This window comes from Salmo salar, chromosome ssa12 (genome assembly GCF_905237065.1).
Source record: "Salmo salar chromosome ssa12, Ssal_v3.1, whole genome shotgun sequence".
NCBI classification, from domain to species: domain Eukaryota; kingdom Metazoa; phylum Chordata; class Actinopteri; order Salmoniformes; family Salmonidae; genus Salmo; species Salmo salar.
Window position 1 is genome coordinate 16,326,656 of NC_059453.1, and position 17,279 is coordinate 16,343,934.

At 50.9% G+C, this 17,279-nt stretch overlaps 2 non-coding genes across 2 annotated transcripts; both read left to right on the top strand.

Moving 5' to 3' along the window:
• The first annotated feature begins 1,608 nt into the window (after window positions 1-1,608).
• On the top strand, window positions 1,609-1,715 carry LOC123725759 (U6 spliceosomal RNA). The gene has a single exon (XR_006758273.1). It is a non-coding gene; the product is annotated as a U6 spliceosomal RNA (small nuclear RNA).
• A 9,756-nt stretch (window positions 1,716-11,471) lies between these two features.
• Window positions 11,472-11,577, top strand: LOC123725760 (U6 spliceosomal RNA). Its single transcript, XR_006758274.1, has one exon. It is a non-coding gene; the product is annotated as a U6 spliceosomal RNA (small nuclear RNA).
• Window positions 11,578-17,279: the final 5,702 nt, after the last annotated feature.

Consider the following 17,279-nt stretch of genomic DNA (forward strand, 5'->3'; position numbering starts at 1 on the left):
TCATTTTTCTTCTCCCTCTCGCCCCTCTCTCTCACATTTACGTCATTTAGCAGACACTGTTATCCAGAGCGACTTACAAATTGGTGCATTCACCTGATGTTGTCCAGTGGAACAACCACTTTACAATAGTACATCTATATCTTTTTTGGGGGGGGAGGGTAAGAAGGATTACTTCATCCTATCCCAGGTATTCCTTAAAGGAGGTGGGGTTTCAGGTGTCTCCGGAAGGTGGTGATTGACTCCGCTGTCCTGGCGTCGTGAGGGAGCTTGTTCCAGCATTGGGGTGCCAGAGCAGCGAAAAGTTTTGACTGGGCTGAGCGGGAAATGTGCTTCCGCAGAGGTAGGGAGGCGAGCAGGCCAGAGGTGGATGAACGCAGTGCCCTTCTTTGGGTGTAGGGACTGATCAGAGCCTGAAGGTACGGAGGTGCCTTTCCCCTCACAGCTCCAAAGGCAAGCACCATGGTCTTGTAGCAAATGCGAGCTTCAACTGGAAGCCAGTGGAGCTCTCCCCCTTGCTCTCACTCCCCTTTCACTCTCATTTTTCACTGCTACAAGTGTTTGTGGCTTTTTCTCCCTCGCTCCCCCCTTTTAAACTTTTTCTCTCACGTATTCTCTCCTCTGTCTTTTTACCTTAATTCCACTTTCTTTTTCCTCTCCCTCCCTTTTCTCTTAACCAATTTTCTTTCCCCCTTACCTCCCCCTCTCTCCCCCAAATTTTCTCTCTCTCTCTCTCTCTCTCCCCCCCACCACCAGTTTTAAAAACTCTTATTGAACCACACTGGCAATGTGTCAACATGAAAGTTGAAACAGTCACCTTCCGGCCACATATGAATATCTAGTTCTCTGTCGCTCTGCTGTTTCTCTCGTTCTAGTTCTCTCTCTGTCTCTACTACTCTTCTGTGTCGCTCTATTCTGCTTCTCTCGCTACTAAATGGGGAGTTAGTTATAAGTGTCTTTGGCCGGGCCATGTTGCAGAGAGCGGGGGAAGGGTGGGGAACAAAGACCAGGGGAAGAGCAACTCAAACCAGCAGGGGGAGGAGTCCAAAAGCTTATTACACTACATTTTAGTCTAGAATCATTCCTTAAAATAATCAATTAAATGTCTCTACATCTATAACTAAAGTCAAAATGTCACAAAACAGCAGTTTTTACAGTTGTTCACTTTCTTTCTTACCACATAAGGTACAAGATTTTAAAATCCCCATGTTAGGGTATTGTTGGCGTAGGCTACACAACATTTCCTGCTACGTCTGTGTGTGAGGACCTTTTGTGAATGCAGCGCCAGAGTGTCGGGTTTCAGTGAGTGGGTGGGGTTTTGTGCGAAGGCTTTTGTTACGTCGTTATGTTCTACCCTATCAACGTCCTAGACGGGACAGTGTACTCGCATATCACCCAGCATACATTGCAACTCTCTGAGGCAGAGGCTAGAACATTACAACACACAAGGTAGCCATTATTATCCCAACCAGGTTCATGTCCATACAATATCCTGTGGGAATCTTCTATGGGTGGTTTTTGAGCCTCTGAAGGTCTGTTTGACCCCAACCAGGATCCGAAACGTCAGGGGGGTTGTGCTCTATATATGAGGGCCTCTCCTATGTCTGTATTGTGCTCGCTTCGGCAGCACATATACTAAAATTGGAACGATACAGAGAAGATTAGCATGGCCCCTGCGCAAGGATGACACGCAAATTCGTGAAGCGTTCCTTATTTTGACCCCTTTTGACCCCTATATATAATGTTTTGGGGGTGGGGCATCCACCTTCCTCCTAGTATTACCTGTAAAATATTTTTTAAATACCATTGGAAATTGTGCCATAATGGCAGTGACTTCATGTTAATTTTGTTCCATTACTCCATCTGGTAGCCACATAGCGTTATTGCATCCATTGGCTTTATCACCGACACTGTCAGCCAATCCAATGACATGGGGGGGAAGAGAAAAAGAGGGAGAAAGACAAAAGGGGGAGAAGAGTGGGAGAGAGTGAAAAGGGCGGGATAGAATTCAAATGGGGTGAGGGAAAAGGAGGGGGAAAATAGTGGGGTGGAAAAATATAGAGGAGAGCAAGGGAAATATGGGAGGGGAAAAGTGGCAGGAAATAGGGGTCGGAAGTGAAATATGGGAGGGGTAAATAGTGGGGTAGAGGAAAATAGGGAGAAGACCTCCAGCATTCCCATAAAGGAATAAAAACATTTAAAAAATTGCACGGTGCATGGCTGGACAGTCTGGAGCAAAAGCTGAAAATAGTGCAACGAGAGAGAAGTTGGACTGTCGTTTTTTGGAAGATTTTTTGAAAAACGTCCAAAATGGCCCGGGTGGGGGGTGCTCACTACCCAGCCATGGACCCCAGCACCCCCCTCTAGGCATTAAAAACCATTTAAAAAAATGTTCACCTAGTAAGATTGAAAAAGGGAGAGACAAATGCGGAAGAGGGAGAGGAAAAAAAAGAGAAACCAAAAACAGAACAAAGAGAGGGGGAAAGGGAGAGAGCGAGAGAGAAAAAAGGGAGAGGAGAAAGGGGGAGAAGAGAGTGGGAGAGAGGAGAGAAAAGGGAGAGAGGAGAAGAGAACGGGAAAGGACGAGAAAAAAGGGAGGGAGAGGGAAAGGGAGAGAGAAGAGAGTGAGGGGAGAGAAAAAAGGGAGGGAAAGGGAGAGAGAAAAAGGGAGAGGGAGAGAGGAGAGTGAAAGGGAGAGAGGGGGAAAGGACGAGAGAGGGAGAGAAAAAGGGAGCGAGAGGGAGAGAAAAAGGGAGCGAGAGGGAGAGCAAGAAAGAAAAATTGAGAGAAAAAAGGGAGAGATGAGAGAAGGGGGAGAGGAGAGAGGGAAAGAGAAAAAAGGGAGACGAGAGATACGGGGCGATAGAGAAAAAAGGGAGAGGGGAGACCGAGAGAGAGACAGGCAGAGAGAGGAGAGGGAAAGGCAGAGAGAGGAGAGGGAAAGGCAGAGAGAGGAGAGGGAAAGAGAGAAAAAAGGGAGGGAGAGAAAAAAGGGAGGGAGAGAGAAAGGGAGAGAGCGAGGGAAAAGGAAGAGAGAGCAAGGGAAAAGGAAGAGAGAGCAAGGGAAAAGGAGAGAGGAGGGAAAGGAAGAGAGAGCAAGAGAAAGGGGAGGGGGAGAGAAAGGAAAAGAGTGCGAGAGGAGGGAAAGGAAGAGAGAGCAAGGGGAGGGGGAGAGAAAGGGAAAGGGAGAGAGAGAAAAGAGAGGGGGAAAGGGAGAGAGAGAGAGAGAGAAGGGGGATGTCATTGGATTGGCTGACAGTGTCAGTGATCAAGCCAATGGATGCAATAGCGCTATGTGGCCACCAGATGGATGTTAATTTTGTTCCAATACCTCCATCTGGTAGACACATAGCGCTATTGCATCCATTGGAAAGGGAGAGGGGGAGAGCGCGAGAGAAAGGGAGAGAGCAAGAAAAATTGATGGACAAAAAATAGAGAAAGGGAGAGGAGAGCGTGGGAAAAGGAGGAGCGAGCGAGAGAAAGGGAGAGCGAGCGAGAGAAAGGGAGAGCGAGCGAGAGACAGGGGGAGAGAGCGAGAGACAGGGGGAGAGACAGGGCAAGGGGGAAAGGGAGAGGAGAGCGAGGGAAAAGGAGAGGAGAGCGAGAGAAAGGGAGAGCGAGCGAGAGAAAGGGAGAGCGAGCGAGAGCGAGCGAGAGAAAGCGAGAGCGAGCGAGAGAAAGGGAGAGAGAGAAAGAGAGAGAAAGGGAGAGAAAGGGAAAGAGGGAAAGGGAGAGAGGAGTGAGAAAAAAGTGAGAGAGGAAAAGGAGAGATCGAGGGAAAGGGGGAGAGAGGGAGACAGGGCGAGGGAGAGAGACAGGGAGAGCGAGAGGGAAAGGGAGAGAGAAAATGAGGGGGAGAGGGAAAGGGAGAGAGAGAGAGAAGGGGGATGTCTTTGGATTGGCTGACAGTGTCAGTGATAAAGCCAATGGATGCAATAGCGCTATGTGGCCACCAGATGGATGTTAATTTTGTTCCAATACCTCCATCTGGTGGCAACATAGCGCTATTGCATCCATTGGAAAGGGAGAGACGGGGAAAGGGGTAGAGAGCGAGACGGGGAATGGGGTAGAGAGCGAGACGGGGAAAGGGGTAGAGAGAGAGCGAGACGGGGAAAGGGGTAGAGAGCGAGACGGGGAAAGGGGTAGAGAGAGAGCGAGACGGGGAAAGGGGTAGAGAGCGAGACGGGGAAAGGGGTAGAGAGAGAGCGAGACGGGGAAAGGGGTAGAGAGAGAGCGAGACGGGGAAAGGGGTAGAGCGAGACGGGGAAAGGGGTGGTAGAGCGAGACGGGGAAAGGGGTAGAGAGAGAGAGAGAGCGGGAGAGAGAGAGAGCGGGAGAGAGAGAGAGCGGGAGAGAGAGAGCGGGAGAGAGAGCGGGAGAAAGGGAGAGAGAGCGAGAGAGCGAGAGAAAGAGCGAGAGAAAGGGAGAGAGAGCGAGAGAAAGGGAGAGAGAGCGAGAGAAAGGGAGAAAGGGAGAGAGAGCGAGAGAAAGGGAGAGAAAGGGAGAGAGCGAGAGAAAGGGAGAACGAGAGAAAGGGAGAACGAGAGAGGGAAAGGCGAGAGGAGAAAGAGGGAAAGGGGGAGAGAGAGAAAGAGAGCGAGGGCGAGAGAAAGTAGAGAGAGGAGAGGGAAAGGGGGAGAGAGAGAAAAGAGCGGGAGAGAGGGGATGGGGAGAGGGGAAGAAGATCGAGGGGAAGGGAGAGAGCGAGAGAAAGGGAAAGAGGGAAAGGGAGAGAGAAGGAGTGAGAAAAAAGTGAGAGAGGAAAAGGAGAGATCGAGAGAAAGGGGGAGAGAGGGAGAGGGAGAGCGAGAGGGAGAGAGAAAATGAGGGGGAGAGGGAAAGGGAGAGAGAAAAAGAGGGAAAAGGAGAGAGAAAAAAAGGGAGAGAGCGAGGGAGAGACAGGGGGAGAGACAGGGCAAGGGGGAAAGGGAGAGGAGAGCGAGGGAAAAGGAGAGCGAGAGCGAGCGAGAGAGAGCGAGAGCGAGCGAGAGAGAGAGCGAGAGAGCGAGAGAAAGGGAGAGAGAGCGAGAGAAAGGGAGCGAGAGAAAGGGAGAGAGAGCGAGAGAAAGGGAGAGAGAGCGAGAGAAAGGGAGAGAGAGCGAGAGAAAGGGAGAGCGAGCGAGCGAAAGGGCGAGAGAAAGGGAGAGAGCGAGAGAAAGGGAGAGAGAGCGAGAGAAAGTAGAGAGAGGAGAGGGAAAGGGGGAGAGAGAGAAAAGAGCGGGAGAGAGGGGATGGGGAGAGGGGAAGAAGATCGAGGGGAAGGGAGAGAGCGAGAGAAAGGGAAAGAGGGAAAGGGAGAGAGAAGGAGTGAGAAAAAAGTGAGAGAGGAAAAGGAGAGATCGAGGGAAAGGGGGAGAGAGGGAGACCGAGAGAGGGAGAGAGATAGGGAGAGCGAGAGGGAAAGGGAGAGAGAAAATGAGGGGGAGAGAAAGAAAAATAGAGAGCAAGAGAAAGGGAAAGGCAGAGAGAGGAGAGGGAGAGAGAGAAAGAAAAAAGGGAGAGGGAAAGTTACAAACAGTTGTTGCAGAGAAAAATATGACAGAGAGGGAGAGAGATGTCTTTGGATTGGCTGACAGTGTCAGTGATAAAGCCAATGGATGCAATAGCGCTATGTGGCCACCAGATGGATGTTAATTTTGTTCCAATACCTCCATCTGGTAGACACATAGCGCTATTGCATCCATTGGAAAGGGAGAGGGGGAGAGCGCGAGAGAAAAGGAGAGAGCAAGAGAAAGGGAGAGCGAGAAAAATTGATGGACAAAGAGAAAGGGAGAGAGAGAGAGAGAGCGAGAGAAAGGAAGAGAGCAAGAAAAATTGATGGACAAAAAAATAGAGAGGAGAGCGAGGGAAAAGGAGGAGAGAGAGAGAGAAAGGGAGAGCGAGCGAGAGAAAGGGAGAGCGAGCGAGAGAAAGGGAGAGAGAGCGAGAGAAAGGGCGAGAGAAAGGGAGAGGGACAGGGGGAGAGACAGGGCAAGGGGGAAAGGGAGAGGAGAGCGAGGGAAAAGGAGAGGAGAGAGAGAGAAAGGGAGCGAGAGAAAGCGAGCGAGAGCGAGCGAGAGAGAGAAAGGGAGAGCGAGAGAGAGCGAGAGAAAGGGAGAGCGAGAGAGAGCGAGCAAAAGGGAGAGAGAGCGAGCGAGAGAAAGGGAGAGAGCGAGAGAAAGGGAGAACGAGAGAGGGAAAGGCGAGAGGAGAAAGAGGGAAAGGGGGAGAGAGAAAGAGAGCGAGGGCGAGAGAAAGTAGAGAGAGGAGAGGGAAAGGGGGAGAGAGAGAAAAGAGCGGGAGAGAGGGGATGGGGAGAGGGGAAGAAGATCGAGGGGAAGGGAGAGAGCGAGAGAAAGGGAAAGAGGGAAAGGGAGAGAGGAGTGAGAAAAAAGGGAGAGAGGAAAAGGAGAGATCGAGGGAAAGGGGGAGAGAGAGGGAGAACGAGAGAGGGAAAGGGCGAGAGGGGGAGAGGAAAGAGAGGGGGAAAGGGCGAGAGAGAGAGAAGGGAAGGGAGAGAGCAAGAGAAAGGGAAAGGGGGAGAGAGAAGAGAGTGAAGGGAGAGAGCAGAGAGGAGAGGGAGAGAGAGCGAGAGAAAGGGGGAGAGAAGAGAGAGGAGAGAGGGAAAGGGCGAGAGAGGAAAATAAGAGAGAAAGGAGAGAGAGGAAAGGGGGAGAAAGAGAGGGAGAGAAAGAGGGGGAGAAAGAGGGAGAGCGAGAAAAAAGGGAGAGAGGAGAGAGGGAGAGAGAAAGAGAGAAAAAAGGGGGAGTGAGAAGAGCGTGAGGGGAGAGCGAGAGATACGGGGCGATAGAGAAAAAAGGGAGAGAGGAGAGGGAGGGGAGAGGGAAAAGAGAGGGGGAGAGAGAGGAGAAGGAAAGTGGGAGCGGGAGAGAGAAGAGTGGAGAGAGAGAGGCAAAGGGAGGATGAGAGAGCAAGAGGGGGAAAAGGAGAGAGCAAGAGGGGGAAAAGGAGAGAGGGCGAGAGAGAAAAAAGAGGGGGAAAAGGAAAGAAGAAAAGGGAGAGAGGGAGAATAAAGGGAGAGAGGGAGAAGAAAAGGGGAGAGCAGGAGGGGGAGAGAGAAGAAAGGGACATAGGGAGGGGAGAGGGGGGGAAAGGGAGGATGAGAGGGGAGGGGAGAGAGAAAAAAGGGAGGATGAGGGGGAAAGGGAGAGAGAAAAAAGAGGGAGAGGAGAGGGAGAGAGAAGAAAAGGGAGAGGAGAGGGAGAAGAAAGGGAGAGAGGGAGAAGAAAAGGAGAGAGGAGGGAAAGAGAGCGAGAGAGGGAAAGTCAGAGAGAGCAAGAGAGGGAGAAAGGGAGGGGGAGAGAAAGGAGAGAGAAAAAAGGGAGAGAGAGGCAAAGGGAGGATGAGAGGGGGAAAGGGGGAGAGATGAGAAGGAAAGTGGGAGCGGGAGAGAGAAGAGTGGAGAGAGAAAAGAGGGAGAAAGGAGAGAGAGGCAAAGGGAGGATGAGAGGGGGAAAGGGAGAGAGCAAGAGGGGGAAAAGGAGAGAGGGAGAGAGAAAAAAGAGGGGGAAAAGGAAAGAAGAAAAGAGAGGGGGAGAAGAAAAGGGGAGAGCAGGAGGGGGAGAGAGAAGAAAGGGAGATAGAAAAAAGGGATGGGAGAGGGGGGAAAGGGAGAGAGGAGAGGGAGAGAGAAGAAAAGGGGGAGAAAAAGGGAGAGAGGGAGAAGAAAAGGAGAGAGGAGGGAAAAGGAGAGAGGAGGGAAAGGCAGAGAGAGCAAGAGGGAGAAAGTGAGGGGGGAGAGAGAGAAGAGAGAAAAAGGGAGGATGAGAGGGGGAAAGGGGGAGAGAGAGAGTAGAGTGAGAAAAAAGGAGAGAGCAAGAGGGGGAAAAGGGAGAGAGAAAAAAGAGGAGAGGGAGAGAGAAGAAAAGGGGGAGAAAAAGGGAGAGAGGGAGAAGAAAAGGAGAGAGGAGAGAAAGGCAGAGAGAGCAAGAGAGGGAGAAAGTGAGGGGGAGAGAGGAGAGAGAAAAAAGGGAGGATGAGAGGGGGAAAGGGGAGAGAGAGAGTAGAGTGAGAAAAAAAGGAGAGAGCAAGAGGGAGAAGAAAAGGGAGAGAGGGGGAAAGGGACGAGAGAAAAAAGAGAGGGAGAAAGGGAGAGAGCAGGGCAAAGGGAGGGAGAAAAAGGGAGGGAGGGGGAGAGAGGAGAGTGAGAGGGGAGAAAGAAAAAGGGAGAGAGGGAAAGGGAGAGAGAAAAAGGGAGGATGAGAGGGGAAAAGGGAGAGAGAGGGGAAAAGGCAGAGAGGGAGAAGAGAGGAGAAGGAAAGAGGGAGCGGGAGAGAGGGAGAAAAAGGGAGAGGGAAAAGGAGAGCGAGAAAGGGAGAGAGGGAGAAGTAAAGGAGAGAGAAAAAGGGAGAGAGCGGGAGGGGAGAGTGGCGAGTGAGAGGGAAGAGAGAAAAAAGGGAGAGGGAAAAAGGGAGAGAGAGAGAGGGAAAGGGAAAAAAAATATGGGGGAGGGGGTATAGGGAGAATGGAAAAAGTGGGAAAATATAAAGGGGAAAATAGTGGGAAAAAAATAGGGTAGGGGAAATCCAGGAGGGGAAAATAGTGGGGAAAAATATAGGGGAGGGGAAGGTAAATCATTTTCCCCTCCCCTATTTCAACCCCCCTATTTTTTCCCCCATATATTTTCCACAGCTCTAATTTGGCCCTCCCCCTATGCTCCCGTCCTCATATTTTCCTCCTATTTCCCCTAACTACCCAGCCATGGACTTCCAGCAACCCCCTGAAGCCATTTAGAGCCATACCGGAATTTGCACCTGGTAACCCGTTCAATTACCAGGTGCACATCTGGACTTAGTCTGTGGAACAAGAGCTGAACATCGTGCAATGAGAGAGAATTTGGACTCGGTTTTCTGATTTCAAAAAAATTCTATTTTTTCTCCTCATTCTCCCCTTTTTCTCCTCACTCCCCCCTTTTCTCTCGCTCTCTCCCCTTTCCTCGCTCTCCCTTCTCTCCCTTTTCCTAACTCCCCTTTCGCTCCTTATTCTCCCCCTTTTTCTCTCTTCCTCTTTCTCCCTTCCCCTTTTTCTCTCTTTCTATTCCTTTCTGTCGCTCTCTCCTCCCTTTTTCTCACTCCACTTTTGTTCGCTCTCCCCCCTTTTCTCTCCTCATTCTCCACCTTTTTCTCACTCCCCCTTACCTTTTTTCTCTCTCTCCCCCTTATCACTTCTCATTCACCCTCTTTTTTCCCTCTCCCTCTTCTCTCCTTTTTTTTCTCTCTCTCCCTTTACTTCTCCCTCTCTCCTTTTCCCTCTCTCGCTCTGCCTTTCCCCCTCTTGCTCTCTCCCTTATCTCGCTCTCTCTCCCTTTCCCCTCTCCCCTCCCTCCTTTTCTCTCTCCCCCTCCCTCCTTTTTCTCACTCCCTTTGCCCTGCTCTCTCCCTTTCTCCTCTCTCTGCCTTTCCCTCTCGCTCCTCTTTCCCTCCTCTCTCCTTTTCCCTCTCTCCCTTTCTTCTCCCTCTCTCCCTTTCTTCTCCCCCCTCTCCCTTTTCTTCTCTCTCCCTCTCCTCTCCCTCTCTTTTTCCTCTCTCTCCTTTCCCCCTCTTCCTCCCTTTTTTCTCTCTCCCTTCCCCCTCTCACCCTCCCTTTCCCCCTCCCCTCCCTCTGTCCCTTTCTTCTCTCTCCCCCTCCTGCTCTCCCCTTTTCTTCTCCCTCTCTCCCTTTTTCCCCCCCCCCCTTTCTTTTCCCCCTCTTTTTCTCTCTCGCCCTCTCCTTTTCCCCCTTGCTCTCTCCCTTTCCCCTCTTGCTCTCTCATCCTCCTTTGCCTCTCTCTCCCTTTTTCTCCCTCTCTCTCTCTCTCCACTCTTCTCTCTCCCGCTCCCACTTTCCTTCTCCTCTCTCCCCTTTCCCCCCCCTCCCCCTTTTTTCTCCCCTCTCCCTGTCTTTTTCTCTCTCCCCCTTCTCTCATTTTTCTTCTCCCTCTCGCCCTCTCTCTCACATTACGCCATTTAGCAGACACTGTTATCCAGAGCGACTTACAAATTGGTGCATTCACCTGATGTTGTCCAGTGGAACAACCACTTTACAATAGTACATCTATATCTTTTTGGGGGGGGAGGGTAAGAAGGATTACTTCATCCTATCCCAGGTATTCCTTAAAGGAGGTGGGGTTTCAGGTGTCTCCGGAAGGTGGTGATTGACTCCGCTGTCCTGGCGTCGTGAGGGAGCTTGTTCCAGCATTGGGGTGCCAGAGCAGCGAACAGTTTTGACTGGGCTGAGCGGGAAATGTGCTTCCGCAGAGGTAGGGAGGCGAGCAGGCCAGAGGTGGATGAACGCAGTGCCCTTCTTTGGGTGTAGGGACTGATCAGAGCCTGAAGGTACGGAGGTGCCTTTCCCTCACAGCTCCAAAGGCAAGCACCATGGTCTTGTAGCAAATGCGAGCTTCAACTGAAGCCAGTGGAGCTCTCCCCTGCTCTCACTCCCCTTTCACTCTCATTTTTCACTGCTACAAGTGTTTGTGGCTTTTTCTCCCCTCGCTCCCCCTTTTTAAACTTTTTTCTCTCACGTATTCTCTCCTCTGTCTTTTTACCTTAATTCCACTTTCTTTTTCCTCTCCCTCCCTTTTCTCTTAACCAATTTTCTTTCCCCCTACCTGCTCCCCTCTCTCTCTCCCCCCACCACCAGTTTTAAAAAACTCTTATTGAACCACACTGGCAATGTGTCAACATGAAAGTTGAAACAGTCACCTTCCGGCCACATATGAATATCTAGTTCTCTGTCGCTCTGCTGTTTCTCTCGTTCTAGTTCTCTCTGTCTCTACTACTCTTCTGTGTCGCTCTATTCTGCTTCTCTCGCTACTAAATGGGGAGTTAGTTATAAGTGTCTTTGGCCGGGCCATGTTGCAGAGAGCGGGGGAAGGGTGGGGAACAAAGACCAGGGGAAGAGCAACTCAAACCAGCAGGGGGAGGAGTCCAAAAGCTTATTACACTACATTTTAGTCTAGAATCATTCCTTAAAATAATCAATTAAATGTCTCTACATCTATAACTAAAGTCAAAATGTCACAAAACAGCAGTTTTTACAGTTGTTCACTTTCTTTCTTACCACATAAGGTACAAGATTTTAAAATCCCCATGTTAGGGTATTGTTGGCGTAGGCTTCACAACATTTCCTGCTACGTCTGTGTGTGAGGACCTTTGTGAATGCAGCGCCAGAGAGTGTCGGGTTTCAGTGAGTGGGTGGGGTTTTGTGCGAAGGCTTTTGTTACGTCGTTATGTTCTACCCTATCAACGTCCTAGACGGGACAGTGTACTCGCATATCACCCAGCATACATTGCAACTCTCTGAGGCAGAGGCTAGAACATTACAACACACAAGGTAGCCATTATTATCCCAACCAGGTTCATGTCCATACAATATCCTGTGGGAATCTTCTATGGGTGGTTTTTGAGCCTCTGAAGGTCTGTTTGACCCCAACCAGGATCCGAAACGTCAGGGGGTTGTGCTCTATATATGAGGGCCTCTCCTATGTCTGTATTGTGCTCGCTTCGGCAGCACATATACTAAAATTGGAACGATACAGAGAAGATTAGCATGGCCCTGCGCAAGGATGACACGCAAATTCGTGAAGCGTTCCTTATTTTGACCCCTTTTGACCCCTATATATAATGTTTTGGGGTGGGGCATCCACCTTCCTCCTAGTATTACCTGTAAAATATTTTTTAAATACCATTGGAAATTGTGCCATAATGGCAGTGACTTCATGTTAATTTTGTTCCATTACTCCATCTGGTAGCCACATAGCGTTATTGCATCCATTGGCTTTATCACCGACACTGTCAGCCAATCCAATGACATGGGGGGAAGAGAAAAAGAGGGAGAAAGACAAAAGGGGGAGAAGAGTGGGAGAGAGTGAAAAGGGCGGGATAGAATTCAAATGGGGTGAGGGAAAAGGAGGGGGAAAATAGTGGGGTGGAAAATATAGAGGAGAGCAAGGGAAATATGGGAGGGGAAAAGTGGCAGGAAATAGGGGTCGGAAGTGAAATATGGGAGGGGTAAATAGTGGGGTAGAGGAAAATAGGGAGAAGACCTCCAGCATTCCCATAAAGGAATAAAAACATTTAAAAAATTGCACGGTGCATGGCTGGACAGTCTGGAGCAAAAGCTGAAAATAGTGCAACGAGAGAGAAGTTGGACTGTCGTTTTTTGGAAGATTTTTTGAAAAACGTCCAAAATGGCCCGGGTGGGGGGTGCTCACTACCCAGCCATGGACCCCAGCACCCCCCTCTAGGCATTAAAAACCATTTAAAAAAATGTTCACCTAGTAAGATTGAAAAAGGGAGAGACAAATGCGGAAGAGGGAGAGGAAAAAAAAGAGAAACCAAAAACAGAACAAAGAGAGGGGGAAAGGAGAGAGCGAGAGAGAAAAAAGGGAGAAGAGAAAGGGGGAGAAGAGAGTGGGAGAGAGGAGAGAAAAGGGAGAGAGGAGAAGAGAACGGGAAAGGACGAGAAAAAAGGGAGGGAGAGGGAAAGGGAGAGAGAAGAGAGTGAGGGGAGAGAAAAAAGGGAGGGAAAGGGAGAGAGAAAGGGGGAGGGAGAGAGGAAAAGGAGAGAGAGAGAAGAGGGAAAGGGAGAGAGAAAAAGGGAGAGGGAGAGAGAAGAGAGTGAAAGGGAGAGAGGGGGAAAGGACGAGAGAGGGAGAGAAAAAGGGAGCGAGAGGGAGAGAAAAAGGGAGCGAGAGGGAGAGCGAGAAAGAAAAATTGAGAGAAAAAAGGGAGAGATGAGAGAAGGGGGAGAGGAGAGAGGGAAAGAGAAAAAAGGGAGACGAGAGATACGGGGCGATAGAGAAAAAAGGGAGAGGGGAGACCGAGAGAGAGACAGGCAGAGAGAGGAGAGGGAAAGGCAGAGAGAGGAGAGGGAGAGAGGGAAAGAGAGAGAGGGAAAGAGAGAAAAAAGGGAGGGAGAGAAAAAAGGGAGGGAGAGAGAAAGGGAGAGAGCGAGGGAAAAGGAAGAGAGAGCAAGGGAAAAGGAAGAGAGAGCAAGGGAAAAGGAGAGAGGAGGGAAAGGAAGAGAGAGCAAGAGAAAGGGGAGGGGGAGAGAAAGGAAAAGAGTGCGAGAGGAGGGAAAGGAAGAGAGAGCAAGGGGAGGGGGAGAGAAAGGGAAAGAGTGCGAGAGAGGAAAAGAGAGAGAGAAAAAAGGGAGAGAGGGAAAGGGAGAGAGAGAAAAGAGAGGGGGAAAGGGAGAGAGAGAGAGAGGGGGGATGTCATTGGATTGGCTGACAGTGTCAGTGATCAAGCCAATGGATGCAATAGCGCTATGTGGCCACCAGATGGATGTTAATTTTGTTCCAATACCTCCATCTGGTAGACACATAGCGCTATTGCATCCATTGGAAAGGGAGAGGGGGAGAGCGCGAGAGAAAGGGAGAGAGCAAGAGAAAGGGAGAGTGAGAAAAATTGATGGACAAAGAGAAAGGGAGAGAGAGCGAGAGAAAGGAAGAGAGCAAGAAAAATTGATGGACAAAAAAATAGAGAAAGGGAGAGGAGAGCGTGGGAAAAGGAGGAGCGAGCGAGAGAAAGGGAGAGCGAGCGAGAGAAAGGGAGAGCGAGCGAGAGACAGGGGGAGAGAGCGAGAGACAGGGGGAGAGACAGGGCAAGGGGGAAAGGGAGAGGAGAGCGAGGGAAAAGGAGAGGAGAGCGAGAGAAAGGGAGAGCGAGCGAGAGAAAGGGAGAGCGAGCGAGAGAAAGCGAGAGCGAGCGAGAGAAAGGGAGAGAGAGAAAGAGAGAGAAAGGGAGAGAGAGCGAGAGAAAGGGAAAGAGGGAAAGGGAGAGAGAAGGAGTGAGAAAAAAGTGAGAGAGGAAAAGGAGAGATCGAGGGAAAGGGGGAGAGAGGGAGACCGAGAGAGGGAGAGAGATAGGGAGAGCGAGAGGGAAAGGGAGAGAGAAAATGAGGGGGAGATAAAGAAAAATAGAGAGCAAGAGAAAGGGAAAGGCAGAGAGAAGAGAGGGAGAGAGGGAAAAGGAGAGAGAAAAAAAGGGAGAGAGCGAGAGTGAGCGAGGGAAAAGGAGGGGGAGAGAAAGAAAAAGAGAGCAAGAGAAAGGGAAAGGCAGAGAGAGGAGAGGGAGAGGGAAAAGGAGAGAGAGAAAAAAAGGAGAGGGAAAGTTAAACAGTTGTTGCAGAGAAAAAATACAGAGAGGGGAGAGATGTCTTTGGATTGGCTGACAGTGTCAGTGATAAAGCCAATGGATGCAATAGCGCTATGTGGCCACCAGATGGATGTTAATTTTGTTCCAATACCTCCATCTGGTGGCAACATAGCGCTATTGCATCCATTGGAAAGGGAGAGACGGGGAAAGGGGTAGAGAGCGAGACGGGAAAGGGGTAGAGAGAGAGCGAGACGGGGAAAGGGGTAGAGCGAGACGGGGAAAGGGGTAGAGCGAGACGGGGAAAGGGGTAGAGAGCGAGACGGGGAAAGGGGTAGAGCGAGACGGGGAAAGGGGTAGAGAGAGAGAGGGAGAGCGGGAGAGAGAGAGAGCGGGAGAGAGAGAGAGCGGGAGAAAGGGAGAGAGAGCGAGAGAAAGGGCGAGAGAGCGAGAGAAAGGGAGAGAGAGCGAGAGAAAGGGAGAGAGAGCGAGAGAGCGAGAGAAAGGGAGAGAGAGCGAGAGAAAGGGAGAGAGAGCGAGAGAAAGGGAGAGAGAGCGAGAGAAAGGGAGAGAGAGCGAGAGAAAGGGAGAAAGGGAGAGAGAGCGAGAGAAAGGGAGAGAAAGGGAGAGAAAGGGAGAGAGCGAGAGAAAGGGAGAACGAGAGAAAGGGAGAACGAGAGAGGGAAAGGCGAGAGGAGAAAGAGGGAAAGGGGGAGAGAGAGAAAGAGAGCGAGGGCGAGAGAAAGTAGAGAGAGGAGAGGGAAAGGGGGAGAGAGAGAAAAGAGCGGGAGAGAGGGGATGGGGAGAGGGGAAGAAGATCGAGGGGAAGGGAGAGAGCGAGAGAAAGGGAAAGAGGGAAAGGGAGAGAGAAGGAGTGAGAAAAAAGTGAGAGAGGAAAAGGAGAGATCGAGGGAAAGGGGGAGAGAGGGAGACCGAGAGAGGGAGAGAGATAGGGCGAGGGAGAGCGAGAGGGAAAGGGAGAGAGAAAATGAGGGGGAGATAAAGAAAAATAGAGAGCAAGAGAAAGGGAAAGGCAGAGAGAAGAGGGAGAGAGGGAAAAGGAGAGAGAAAAAAAGGGAGAGAGCGAGAGTGAGCGAGGGAAAAGGAGGGGGAGAGAAAGAAAAATAGAGAGCAAGAGAAAGGGAAAGGCAGAGAGAGGAGAGGGAGAGAGGGAAAAGGAGAGAGAGAAAGAAAAAAGGGAGAGGGAAAGTTAAACAGTTGTTGCAGAGAAAAATATGACAGAGAGGGAGAGAGATGTCTTTGGATTGGCTGACAGTGTCAGTGATAAAGCCAATGGATGCAATAGCGCTATGTGGCCACCAGATGGATGTTAATTTTGTTCCAATACCTCCATCTGGTAGACACATAGCGCTATTGCATCCATTGGAAAGGGAGAGGGGGAGAGCGCGAGAGAAAAGGAGAGAGCAAGAGAAAGGGAGAGCGAGAAAAATTGATGGACAAAGAGAAAGGGAGAGAGAGGGAGAGAGCGAGAGAAAGGAAGAGAGCAAGAAAAATTGATGGACAAAAAAATAGAGAAAGGGAGAGGAGAGCGAGGGAAAAGGAGGAGAGAGAGAGAGAAAGGGAGAGCGAGCGAGAGAAAGGGAGAGCGAGCGAGAGAAAGGAGAGAGAGCGAGAGAAAGGGCGAGAGAAAGGAGAGGGACAGGGGAGAGACAGGGCAAGGGGGAAAAGGGAGAGGAGAGCGAGGGAAAAGGAGAGGAGAGAGAGAGAAAGGAGCGAGAGAGCGAGACGAGCGAGAGAGAGAAAGGAGAGCGAGAGAGCGAGAGAAAGGGAGAGCGAGAGAGAGCGAGCAAAAAGGGAGAGAGAGCGAGCGAGAGAAAGGGAGAGAGCGAGAGAAAGGGAGAACGAGAGAGGGAAAGGCGAGAGGAGAAAGAGGGAAAGGGGGAGAGAGAAAGAGAGCGAGGCGAGAGAAAGTAGAGAGAGGAGAGGGAAAGGGGGAGAGAGAGAAAAGAGCGGGAGAGAGGGGATGGGGAGAGGGGAAGAAGATCGAGGGGAAGGGAGAGAGCGAGAGAAAGGGAAAGAGGGAAAGGGAGAGAGGAGTGAGAAAAAAGGGAGAGAGGAAAAGGAGAGATCGAGGGAAAGGGGGAGAGAGAGGGAGAACGAGAGAGGGAAAGGGCGAGAGGGGGGAGAGGAAAGAGAGGGGGAAAGGGCGAGAGAGAGAGAAGGGAAGGGAGAGAGCAAGAGAAAGGGAAAGGGGGAGAGGTGAAGGGAGAGAGCAGAGAGGAGAGGGAGAGAGAGGAGGGGGAGAGAAGAGAGGAGAGAGGGAAAGGGCGAGAGAGGAAAATAAGAGAGAAAGGAGAGAGACGAAAGGGGGAGAAAGAGAGGGAGAGAAAGAGGGGGAGAAAGAGGGAGAGCGAGAAAAAAGGGAGAGAGGAGAGAGGGAGAGAGAAAGAGAGAAAAAAGGGGGAGTGAGAAGAGCGTGAGGGGAGAGCGAGAGATACGGGGCGATAGAGAAAAAAGGGAGAGAGGAGAGGGAGGGGAGAGGGAAAAGATAGAGGGGGAAAGGGAGAGAGGAGAAGGAAAGTGGGAGCGGGAGAGAGAAGAGTGGAGAGAGAGAAAAAAGGGAGAGAGAGGCAAAGGGAGGATGAGAGAGCAAGAGGGGGAAAAGGAGAGAGCAAGAGGGGGAAAAGGAGAGAGGGCGAGAGAGAAAAAAGAGGGGGAAAAGGAAAGAAGAAAAGGGAGAGAGGGAGAATAAAGGGAGAGAGGGAGAAGAAAAGGGGAGAGCAGGAGGGGGAGAGAGAAGAAAGGGACATAGAGAGGGGGGGAAAGGGAGGATGAGAGGGGAGGGGAGAGAAAAAAGGGAGGATGAGGGGGAAAGGGAGAGAGAAAAAAGAGAGGGAGAGGAGAGGGAGAGAGAAGAAAAGGGAGAGGAGAGGGAGAAGAAAGGGAGAGAGGGAGAAGAAAAGGAGAGAGGAGGGAAAGAGAGCGAGAGAGGGAAAGTCAGAGAGAGCAAGAGAGGGAGAAAGGGAGGGGGAGAGAAAGGAGAGAGAAAAAAGGGAGAGAGAGGCAAAGGGAGGATGAGAGGGGGAAAGGGGGAGAGATGAGAAGGAAAGTGGGAGCGGGAGAGAGAAGAGTGGAGAGAGAAAAGAGGGAGAAAAAAGGGAGAGAGAGGCAAAGGGAGGATGAGAGGGGGAAAGGGAGAGAGCAAGAGGGGGAAAAGGAGAGAGGGAGAGAGAAAAAGAGGGG